This window comes from Myotis davidii, unplaced genomic scaffold (genome assembly GCF_000327345.1).
Source record: "Myotis davidii unplaced genomic scaffold, ASM32734v1 scaffold262, whole genome shotgun sequence".
NCBI classification, from domain to species: Eukaryota; Metazoa; Chordata; class Mammalia; order Chiroptera; family Vespertilionidae; genus Myotis; species Myotis davidii.
In genome coordinates this window covers 216,542-228,831 of record NW_006293541.1, presented here as the reverse complement: position 1 = coordinate 228,831, position 12,290 = coordinate 216,542, and the positions used below count along the sequence as shown (strand labels likewise).

At 53.9% G+C, this 12,290-nt stretch overlaps 1 protein-coding gene across 1 annotated transcript in view; it reads right to left on the bottom strand.

Annotated features, from left to right (window-relative positions):
- The window catches only part of ZNF831 (zinc finger protein 831), a 93,385-nt gene extending 85,627 nt beyond the window's left edge, over nucleotides 1–7,758 (bottom strand). Inside the window, exon 1 of the mRNA XM_015566211.1 lies at nucleotides 7,511–7,758. The gene's annotated coding sequence lies outside the window, so the exon portion shown is untranslated. The remainder of the gene's footprint in view (nucleotides 1–7,510) is intronic.
- Between the last annotated feature and the right edge of the window lie 4,532 nt (nucleotides 7,759–12,290).

Sequence of the window (12,290 nt, the reverse complement as noted above, 5' to 3'; positions counted from 1 at the left end):
AGGAGGAGGAGAGGGGATCAGCCCTGTGAATGCTCCTGGTCCAGGGACAGGCTGGCCCAGTGCGTGTGCCAAGTGAGGAAGCAGAAAGATGCCCGTTGCTGTTGAAACCAGTGTCTTGGTGGGCAGAGGGCAGAAATCCACCAAGGTAATGTCCCTCTGACTCAAAAGACAGTTTTCCCAAAACTGTCTCTGCCCCTTCTCCCCGCGCAGCAAATGCTGTTTGGGAAATAACGGCTGCCACTGTGATGGTGGCAGCTCCCAGGGCCGTCCCCATGGGCCTCCCGCCACCGCCCGCCATGCCCACCCACAGTCACATAAAAAGCAAGTGCCTGAGCGCCGGACAGAAAGTGAGGGAAGGAGGCGCCCACCCCCTACAAGCCGGGTCCCCACGGAGGAAGACCTGACGTGGCTCTTGAGCTTGTGGCTCGCGGGCTTTCACTCGCGGAGCCTAAGACGAAACCACTGTGGGCCCCTGAAGCGGTTTTGCTGGTGGCACCCTCTGGTTTTGTAAATGAATGTTTTAGACCAGAAAGAAAAAGCCTTACATTTCAACAATAACAAGAAAAACGGGATTCCCCCCTCCTCCCATCCTCAAAACTTTCTTATCTGAAGAGTTTGTTTTTTTAAGGGGAAGAGTTTACCCACCCGGATGGGGGCAAAATGGCTAAGACCTCCTCACCCACCACCTGGGAGCCAGGCTAATCGGCATCTTGGGGACGTATTTACAAAAATGGAGCTTCAGACATTTCAGTGAACAGGGAGAGCACAGATCCGTCTACAGTCCCTGCCGGCTGCTCCTCCAACCCAACAAGCTCTGTCCCTGTGAAGCCAAACGGACCGTGTGCGGCCAGCCTGGCCGAGCCCGCATCCCCCAGCCTCGATCCCACACCCTGGCTGTTTCCCACCGTCTGTCCTCTGCTTGTGTTCTTACTGTAAGTCCACCAAATCTTTGTTGGGCGAAGCACAATTCAAATCATAAGCAACCCAGTTTCCCTCGTCCCCTATGTCATAGCGATAGGGAAGAGGCCGCCGCCCGCGAGGCCCACCAGACCCCGGGTCCCTGAGGGCTGCGCACACAGCCCGCTTCTCAGCACGCTCCAGGCAGGCCGGGGAGCATGGGGGCAGCCTCAGCTCTGTGGGGAGGAAGAGCTGCCTGCGGTTCCCCACCCAGCACGAAGCAGCAGGCAGACGTGCCCTCTCTTTTTTCAGGCCCTTCTTAGGGTGTGTCAGTGAGCCCTTGGGACAGTCTCACATGTTCGCCCTGCCCCCAATCAGGGCTTGGCCGCAGGGAGACCCAGAACAGCGGCCAGAACAATTAAGCACTTCACCTCGTGGGCCTGGGAGCGCCCGGGCGGTGAAGCAATCGCTGCTCCTGCCAGGCCTGCTCCCCAGGAAGTCCAGCCCAGGAAGACGCCCGGCCCAGGGCCGAGGGCCAAGCAGAAACCAGGCCCTGACCTTCTCAGCACTCAGGCAGCGGGCCTGAAGCACGCTTCCTATCTCGCTGACTCTTTCCTGTTCTCCGGTTGTGCAGGACTTGGCCCAGAGAGGAAGACTCGCAGAGTGTGGGCCCTGAGCCCGAGCACGTGTCCTACAGAGGGAGGGGGGGCGGTCGCGCCGGGACTCAGGTGCGGGCTCTGCTGAGGTACTGTGGCCACTAAGTAGCCACTGAGCCTGCTGGCCAGGGATGGCAGAGGCAGCCACAGCTCACTGAAGTCAGTCACTACCTGCACCCCTGCCCTCCACAAGTCCACTCTGCAGCCGTAACAAAATGACATCTGCAGGCCCCACCCTAGTGACAATCCTGTCAGCGGCCCCACTGCCCACGGGATTAGGTGACCGTCCCTACCTCCTAGCTCCCCTGGGCACGGGCCTCTGCCCACCTCCCCTTCCCAAACCCCATCCCTGCCTCTGCTTCCCAGGAGGCCAGTGCTGGTCTTTCAGCTCTTTGTCAGGGTCCCCTGCAGCCACACGCCCATGGCCTGCAGTTCCCACCCACTCTTTCTACCTTAGCTCAGTCTCAGGTCCTCACAAGCCTTCCCAGACCCCACTCCCTGACCAGTCTGACCCCCTGTCCTCACCACAAGGATAATGAAGCATCACTTGCTTAATGCTGCAACCCCAGAAGTCAGGGACCTTTCCACCATGTCCCCAACCCTGAGCCTATTGCCTGGCACAGGTGGTGAGAGAGGAACCCTCCACCCAAGCCAGCTGCTCGTTCCTCTGCCACTCCCTCAGCCACACTCCCTCCCCACCCAAGCCCACTCTCCTCCAGGTGGATCAGAGCCCTGCCTCTTCCACAGCGGCCTCCGGCGTGTCCCCCGCTGGAGTGACCCCAGCCTGACCCTCAGCAGCACACTGTCTGCAGCACTCTGGGGCATATCTTTAGGAACCTCACACAGTAAGGACTTAGCTTGGTTTCCAGGGTTCTAAGAGCCACCAAGGGGAGAGCCACACCTGTCCGGCTACTGGAGCTCTTGCAGCACCTGGGTGGGGCCTGGCTCCAGCAAGGGCTGATAGCAGACCAGACTGGGCGGCACTAGGCCAGCGAGAGTACCATGTCCCAGTGCGAAGCCATGTCTCCCTGGCCACTCAGCCAGCAATCAGCAAGGACAGTGCATGGACCCGTCACCCAGCCCCACTCTAGCATCCGCAGTCATTAAGCCAAGCTCCCCTTCAGCGGAGGAGAGGGTGGCCGGGGACACCACCCCCACCGTGTTCTCTGGCCCGGCTCCTCTCTCGGAGAACGTCTCCCAACACACCGGGCTCCGTTGGCACCAACATGAGCCCAACCCTATCAATCCTAAGAGCACAAATCCCAAAACATCTCAGTTAAAACTCTTGCAAGTCTCCATATAGAACTTTCCAAAAGAGTGCTCTGTCTTTTGAAAGCTCATGGCAAGACCAAGTTTTTAGCACCCTTTATTCACCTGGCCAGTCACAGAGCGTGGGAGTGTGGGCACCTGGGGTTGAACCTGGGCTGGGGTCTCACCAGCAGTGGGCAAGTCACCTCACCTTTCAAAGCCTCCGAGGACCCCCTGTCAGTGGGGACGGTAATGACCCAGGCACTGCTGAGAAGGAAGGACCGGGTGCTCCCCGGCAGGTAGACCCGGGCCCTGGAGATGTGGACAGCATCCTGGTTAGGATGGTTCTCATCACATCTCCAAGCCCAGAGCTCAGCGAAGGACACCCACAGAGAGGGGCTGCCTCTTCCTCTCCGGAGAGAGATGCTGGAGGAGCCTGGGAGAGGTTATCCCAGGAAACAGGAGCCATGTGGCTTGCTGGGGGCGCACGGATCAAGGTGGCAAGTCACGCACACATCAACATGCTCCCTCACATATCCACCTCCACACCAGCCCCCTCGCATCCTCATCCAGCCAAGAGAACACGTGTGTTCACTCACTGACACACACACACACACCTCCCACCCCAGCCCACGTGCACCCCAGGAACGTGGACCTCTCACGGGCCCGGTGTGCTCAGCCAGGTACACGGCTCCTGCCGGAAACCCAGGGCTGGGAACCATGCTCATAGGTCTCCCATCCAGGGAGGGCAGCCTGCAGGCGGCCAAGGATATTTGCATATAATTTGCATGTGTTGTTACAACCGTTCCCAAGCTAACCTGTTATTACTGCTCCTCCAAGCCTGCTTTCCCCAGCATGCAGGCTGCTTACCCACCCACTGCCAGAAAGTTCTATTCAGGGAGACAGGCCACAGCTTTCCGAGCACCCCTGAGTCATGCCAGTTCCTGAGCCTCAGTTTCCCCTGAGACAACGAATAACAACACGCCTCCATTGGGCAGACCCCTGCCACACGTGACCCGCACTAAGGACCCGCTGGTTGACTGTGACAAGGCCGCTTTATCATTCATGTCAGGAGCTAGAAGCAAGGCCTGAGAGAGATGTGGACCCAACACTGGACAAGATGAAACTGCTGAGGCCGCCTGTGTGGCAGTCACTAGTAGCAAATGTATAAAGACACAGGATGCCTGGTTAAATTTGAATTTCACAGAAACAAGGGTTACTACGTTAGTGTACGTGTGTCCTGTGCAATAGTTGGGACAGGCTAATGCTAAAAAGTTTCTGTTGCACACGTGGCATCCAAATGCTAACGGGCATCCTGTGTTTGATCCGACAGCCCTACCTGGGGCCGAGGTCCGCGGGCTCCCAGCATCGCTAATATCCTGTTTTCTCACAGCTGCTCCCTCAGCCCAGAGGAGCGCGGACTCTGTTTCCTAAATGTCCTGCTCCCCAATGGGGGATAGGAAGGGAGGGCAGAGGGCACGTGTGAGACAAACCGAGAGTTGCTGAGGGGAGAGAGGGCACGAGGGAGGGAGAACATGTGTTTCCTAATTTAGTTAAAAATCTGAAATCTGTTCCTCTTTGGTTTCTGTGAGGGGCCCGGTGGTTATTGCTGTGAACGTGAGGCCGCGCTTCCTGTGCTGATGGGTCCGTGTGTTTTCATCAACACGGCCCGTTTCTAGGGCTCCCCTCAGGATGTGAGGCCCATGGCGGGTCACAGAGCAGGAGGGGAGGCGGCAGGGAGGGTCCTGAGCCTCCCCGACTCTCTGCCCAGCTTCCCCCTTGCACACTAGTCAACCGAGACCTTTGCAGAATGTCAAGGTGGCGATGTGCCCGGTTCCTCTTTTGCTGAAGGGGGCCTGCAGGGGGATGGACGGGGTCAGGGGACACTGCCCTGCCTGGGAGTCACCCTCAGATGCAGAGGCTCAGCAGGAGCAGGCATGGAGAGCAACTGCTCTGGGCTCAGCTTTCTGGCTGGGCCGCGTGCTTCCGAGCTGGGCCGGGCGTCTCGGGTTCCACCTACTTGGCAGCACAGGTAAACGGGCACCTTGCCCAGGAATGACACTGTTCCTTCACGATTTTATTTAGGGCCAAGTGTCCTTTTATAGTGAGATCAATGACTAGACCATGAAGTGCAGATCAAGTCTATACGGCTCCATTTCCTCCTCCTCTGTGAAGTAGTGATGGGGCAGCACCAACCTCACAGGCCCCCAAGGATTCCAGTAAGAAAGGCAGGTCAGCCCTCTGGGCACAGCCTCAAGGCCTTCTCCAATCAGCACCTCCACCACCGTGGAGGCAGGGCCCAAGGACAAAAGCCATCCCTGCCCTTGCCCTTGCCCTTGCAGGTCAGAATTCCATGTGCAAGAAGAAACCGCGAAGCAGCCCAGGACTCTAGATTGTGGGCACCGAGGAAGCGCTCACTGGTTTTCCAATGGCGTCTTCTGGTGGATCTCAAACAGGACCAGAAGGGGCCAGAGACTTGCATCAGCAACGGAGATGCCAGGTACTGGCTCCCCTCTCAGGTCCACGTTCCTGACACAGGTGTCCCCAGCCCAGGGGCCCTGGGGAAGGATGCGGTCGGTGTCCTCAAGGAACACGGCATGGTCAGGAGAACAGGGCTCATCAGACAGCAGCTGAGAGGGCGCAGGCTCAGCGTCCTGGAGTCAGCCATTGGGGTGAAAGAATGGGATGGAGCTGGTAGCAGAGCCCCCAAGGTCAGGCCTGCTTGACCACACCCTCTGGTGGCTCTGACCCCTCTCCAGAATGTCAGAAATGCAGTGCTGCTGCTTGAGGATCTGAAAAATGACTTTGCTGATGGTCCCCAGAGGTCATCTACACATCTTGTATTTCTCCACTCAACAGAGAGGCCAGCCAAGTGCCCAGTAACTCTCTCGGCCTACTCAGGAGGTTGTCCGTGCCCTTGTCTTGGATGGACCAACCGTAAGTGACTTTTGAAGTAAATGAGGACCACACATAGGCCTTGACAAGTGGCGCGGGACCGGTAATCAGTGACGCGGTCTGACTCTGGGAGCGAGGGGGGCATGCTGAATGAGAGAGTATAAAGGATGTCTCTTTTAATTAGGGCCTGATGAGTCTCACTTTCTTATTGACCTAATAATTGTTGCAAATGTACAAAAACATTGTCCCAATAGTTTGACTACCACGTGGCCTTCTGTTGCTCACTCTTGCCCATTACTCAAGCCGACGGTCACCCTGTGCCACCGTGCAAGCCAGGCACACACTCCTGTCCTCCATGTAAGTTCTCTTTGGAATGAAGGCCTCGGCTCTGACACACAAACAGGCTAATTAGCCTCACACATAATTGCAGCCAACATCCAATCAACCCCAACCCAATACTTGGTTCCTGCTAACATATATTTTGTCTAAACTACGTTGGAAAATGTTCCCCGCTTACGAAATCTACTTTGTCAAAATCAGTCCTGTTTGGGGATTAGGGGGCCTCCTTCCTCTTTGCGATAATTGAGTTGCCTCCACACCATTTTCCTTATTCCAAACCACTATCCAACATCTTTTTTTTTTTCAATTTCAGCCTTTCCTTTTTTAAAAACAAAGCATAACAATCACAACTCTCGCTTGGCCAGTGGCCAGACCCCCAAGGGCCGGAGCCGGAGATTAGCGGATACACCCGGAGAGGGCAAGGCCAGAGAGCGGAACATTCTGCCCCATGTTTGTGTCGGAGCCCAGACCCCTCAGACCCTGAGGGCAACCCTCCACCAGGGTGGACGCCCCCTCCCGCCCAGTGTGAGTGACATGCTGAGGCCCTTCCGAACCCGCGGATGTTACATGCCTGTGACATTAATTAATGCCAGGCAAATGTAACAGCAGATCTTAGAGACTAAAAATAGACCCGCTGACTGATTCATCCCTGACTGCACAGAACCAAGGCCTTTCCTCTGCTTCTCTCCTACATGCACGTACCATCAGGGCCTTTCTTCTTGCCCTCCATCCTTGCCTCGGTCCCTGATGTCGCTCCTCCCTGGCAACAGGTTTCAGCCCTCCAGGAGCGAGGTCCCCACTCAGCTACCCTCCGACCCACAAACATGCTTAATAAGCAAGGAAACCGAGTCTTTTCCTGGCTCGTGTGGCCATGAGCTCTGTCATTGGGACTTAATATTTTCCAGGCAAGCGTCCCTGCCTGTTGCACCGCAGAGAACTCTGCGGCTCTGTTTCCGATGACAGCCCTTCTATTTTAAACTTTGTTGATTTCTACTGGGAAGGAAGCCTATTTCGTACAGATTAGCTGGACAGCTGGGTCTGATTGCTTCTGATTACTGGGTTTGGGGTCACTGGGGAAACAGGTCTCCCAAAGCCCCTTGGACGGAGAACCCTTCCATATGGCCCCAAAGGAATCAGTCTGTGCTCGCTCCGGGGGGCGGGGGGAGGGGGGTGGTCAGCAGCCTCAGGTGGAAATCAGCAGGTCAGGCCAGAGCAGGATTAGACCTGAATGCACATCGCAGGATGTGCTGAGGGTGGCAGACGGGGGAGCAGACACCCCTTGGTCACAGCACTCACGGGGACCTGGGTGGGGCTGTGTCAGAAATGACTGCGTGTGCCTGGCAGGGAGCGTCCATCATGCTTGCCTGATAGAATCACTCGGGAGGCATCAGACAGACTCAAGGTTTAAGCCCCTTCATCTGGCCTGGCCTCCCAGACCTCCAGGTGCACAAAGAAATCACAAAGACCTCTCTCACCTTGCAGTCAGTCCACAGGCAGGCGGGGGCTGGCGCGCTCTCCCGAGGACTGGTGGCTCCGGTGCAGCAGGAGCTTTCTCCCTGCTCGTCCCATCCTGCCTTTGCTTCTCTCTATGCCTCCTCTAGAGAAACCGGGGGCTGCAGGTTTTTTTTAATTGTGTGTGTGTGGAGGGTGGCGGTGCCGGGGGTGCCAGGCGGTATGGGTGCTGAGGGACGCTAGGCACGCGTGCAGCCTGCCCTGGGGTGGCTTCGGTTAATGGCCGATGCTGGGGCGACGGTTCGCCGGGGGAGCTAGTGCCACGGCAGCTCTGTGTGTGGGCGGCGGCAGCTCCACGGCTGGGTTTCAAACCATTACACTGAACATTTGCAAACAGATAAAAAAACAAAACCATCCAGTACAAGTGGAAACTTCTGCTTTCCTTTCTCTTTCTGCATGTCTGCCCTTTCGCCCTCCTCTGGGGTTTCAGAGGAGGAGGGTGAGGGTGGACATGGCACCCTGGGAGCCCCGGCTCCATCTCTTGCAGCCAGACATGCACAGGTAGGTCAGTGGTGCAGGCTCGCCCCCACAGCTTGGGAACACCCAGACATCTGAGAAACACTTTCTCTTCTCCAGGGTCCTGCCCTGAACCCAGCCACTAAGCACCATCACACCCAAGGGGCATCCCTGTCTGGCTGCTCTCGTCCTTTGTAGTTAAAGCTTCCTGAGAACTGCCCAGCGGAGGCCACCGGGTGCACGTTCACTGCTGGGTGACACGTTCCCATGGATATCCCACAAGTGGAGGGATGAGATCTCCATGAAAAGAAAGCGTGCTGTGGTCACATTACTTGGGAACTGTTGCATCCTGGGTAGCTGTGGGACCACCTCAGAGCACGTGAGCAGGTAAAGGCTCTGGAAGTCCTGCAAGAAAGAATGCTGTTAACATTGTTGAATCCCACATTTGCTGTGTGGGGCCTTAGAGGAAAGAGCCCATTCTTCAGCCAGAAAGCAAGAGAGGGCGGGAGGTGCGCTAGATACTGGGGACCGGAGACTCCCAGCTTGGCATCAACACAGGTGCCCCAAATGGTTATCAAAGAACTTGATCTCTGATTCTGGAAGAACAGGGAACATGAGGGATCCCAGCGATCCCTCGGGGCTGTGGGCGCTGTCACTCCGTCTTCTCCTCCACCCAGGGGGTGCCCTCCTCACTCCATTACTTTGGGGAGCTGAGTTGAGCTCCTGGGGTCGCTGTGGGGCAGCCTCCCCGGATGGGACGTTGGAGTGTTCCGCCTACAGACCTCCGTGGAACACAAACAAGATGAGATGTCTGAGCCTGCCCCTCTGGGCATGAAACTCGGGAGTTAGGAGAGCAGACCCATGAGCGACACACACACTCCAGAGACCAACATGCTGGAGAGAGGCATTTGCGCTGGGAAGGACCATGACTGAGAACAGACTGGGATGGTGAACTGGAGACAGAGAAAATGAGATGGCCCCCTCAGGGCTACTGAGGGCTGGCGGTGCCAACAGACTCTGGGCTAGAGCTTCCCACTGGGGCCATGGGCAAGCCCTTGGTGCCTCGCTCAGCCTCCCCATCTGAAAACTCTCAACCAAGGGGGATTGTGCCCACCATCGGGGACATCTGGCAGTGTCTGGGGATGTTTTTGGTTATCACAACTAGAGGACAGTGCTGGCGTTCGGTGGGCAGCTCCCAGGGGTGCTGCCAACAGCTTACGATGCACGGGACAGTCCCCAACAGAGAAAGGCCCAGCCCCACTGTCAAGAGCCAGCAGAAGCCGACACCGCAGTTTAGGTGAGCCCTGCAGTCCCTCTCAATGGGGCCCAGATGAGACAATATGTGAGGGGATTTGGAAGCCGATTCCATTGCCGTAGCTAAAAAAGCGACTTCCATAGCGTGTGGCTAGCATTTCCTTTCTCACAGGTGACAGTGGGAGCAGCTGGAAAGCGGAGTAAAGCTCTGCCTTAGACCAAGGGCAGAGAAAGCCACCCGCCTGGTCAACACTCCAAATGACACAATTAGAAAAAGAAGAAAAGGGGAGAAAAGAAATGCCTCCTCTTGCTTAAGTCTCTCGGAGAACTGGAACTCTGGGAACAGAGTGAAATGGGTGGAGAAAAGCTTTAAAACACTCACAAGCGCTTGGACAAATAATGTTGGCAACTCACACATTTTACAGAATCCATTAAAGAGGCTCAAACGAAGCCGAGTTCACTTGTTTACCTCCCCCCCTCCACCCCCCGAAGGAGGGTGCTGTCCTGCCACAACACCAAGGCCTTAGCCTGGCGGGGTGCCTTCTAAAGAAATCTTCCATGGGCTTGCCGTACAACCCTCAGCACACAGCGAATTAATAGTAGAGGCCAACAAGAGAGAAAGTGCAATTCCAGCTCAGACTCAGGTTCCAGTTGACTGCCCGGCCTCACAGAAGGAGGCTGGCCATGCCTCGCTCTGGGCCCCCACTCTGGTAGAAACCCCAAGGTGGGACCAGGAATCGGCTTTCTCCTGGCTGGTGGGAAAGACCCAGGTAGGAGTGAGCTCGGGACAGGGGTTAAGGCCAGGCCTTCTGGGACTGCAGCAAGGGGAAGATCCATCACAGGAGGGAAGCAAGAGAGGATGTGTGTGGGATAAGTGCACAGAGCAGCCCCTGCTAAGCTTTCAAGGAAGGAATGATGAGCCCAGTTCCTGGCGTGGAGACTGATCTGGGCCCACGCAAGCCAGTTCCCTCGGCTTCCCCCAGGGTCCAATGAGAGAGCAAGGCCGCCTGTCCGTCTTGACTTCCCAAGCCCTCCTCACCCACCCATCTGCTCAGCCACCAGGACAAGCCATAGTCGTGTCTCTGAGAACCTCCTGTGCCAGCACGTTGCTTATCTCTCAGAACAAAACAGTGAAAGAAAAACAAAAGCATAGTCCTGGCCTTCATGGGGCTCACAGTCAGCTGGGGTAAAAAGATGAAAATCAAAGGATAATGAAAAAATATCCAATTCATCTAATCACTTATTGCCTGAGATTTTGAACCTCTACTATGTACTAGGCATTATTCGAAGATGGGGGAGGGGAAAATGTGTAAGCAAATTACTATCAAAAACCACAATGGGCTGGTCAGCATGGCTCAGCGGTCGCACTCTCCACCATTGCTGCGAACCCCAAGCTCTACATTAAACACGAAGGAAGAGTTGAAGAACCATCCTGCTCATGATTTGTCTTGAAGATGGAAGAAGGTTGTTCAGGACCTAGGACAGCTCTTGAGTGCCTGGTGGTCTAGTTCCCCACCCTTCCTGGCACTGCCAGGCCACAGGACTGCCCCACGTGGGAGACCGCTATCTTCTGCATGCCTCACCCCTTTGAGTGCCTTCTTCTTCATGGCTCCACCCTATTCTCACTAACAAGGCCTGACTCTTTCCGCCTAATTGATTCCCATATAGGGAAGCTTACTCATTCTATAGATGACTTTTGTGGGGTCAGCCAGTTGACACTGAGCCAGCCCCAGACAAGGGACAGAGTCATATGAATTTCCCCAAGGGTCACAGCCAGCATTCTATGGAAAACCCCCTCCTAATATATGGGTGTGGACAGATAAGGGTCTGGGCCAGTTTAGCTGTTTATGAGATCATTTCACATGGTTTATGATGAATCTTTTAATTGTAGTAGTTATATTTTTATTTTAATGTGACTTAGGTCACATCCAATTCTAACTAACTTTTCTTTTAAATACATTTTAATTGCTAATTTAAATAAAATATTAATTTTATTCTAAGATTTATATGGAAATCCAAAACCAACTAGAATAACTAAAATGATTTGAAAAAGAAGAACAAAGTTGGAAGACTCACACTATCTCATTTTAAGACTTGCTATATAGCTAGAAAATCAAGGCAGTATGGTATTGATGGAGAAAAACACATAGATCAATAACCCAGAACAAAATGAATAACCCAGAAATAGGCCCATACAAAAATGCTTGAATGATTTTGACAACAGCACAAAAACAAATGATCTTTTCAACAAGTGATGTAGGAGGAATTTGGTATCTTGGGGGTGGGGGGGTAGAAGAAGTATGCTAAACATCACACCATACACCAAAAGTAACTCAAAATGAAATATTTCAATGTAAAACTATAAAAGTGTTAGAAGAAAACATAGGAGAAAAGCTTTGGGAACTAAAGTTAAGACAAAGAGTTCTTAGACATGACAACAAAAATGTAATCCATAAAGAAAAAAATCAGTAAGTTAGACTTTATTCAAATTAAATACTTTGCTCTGCAAAAGACCCTGTTAAGAGGATGGAAACCAAGCTCTATTGAACATTGGATGTCCATGTGCAAAAAAAAAAAAAAAGAATCGACACAGACCTAAACGCAAAATACAAAACTATACCACTTCTGGAGGATGGCCTAGGAGAAGGCCTAGGTGGCCTTGGTACGCTGATGGCTTAACCTAACATGCTCCCAACATGCGATCCAGCAACCATGCTCCTGGGTCTTTATCCAAAGGAGCTGAAAACTTATGTCCACACAAAGCTTGCACATGGATGATTATAGCAGCTTTGCTCAGAATTGATAGAACTTGAAAGCAATCAAGACATCCTTCAGACAGTGAGTGAATTAATAAACTGTGACCCATCCAGAAAATGAAACATTATTCAGCATTAGCGAGAAATGAGCTCCAAATTGTGAAAAGACATAGAGGAGATTTAAATGCATAATACTAAGTCAAAGAAGCCAATCTGAAAGGTTACAAACTGTATGATCCCAACCATGTGACATTCTGGAAAAGCCAAACTATGGAAA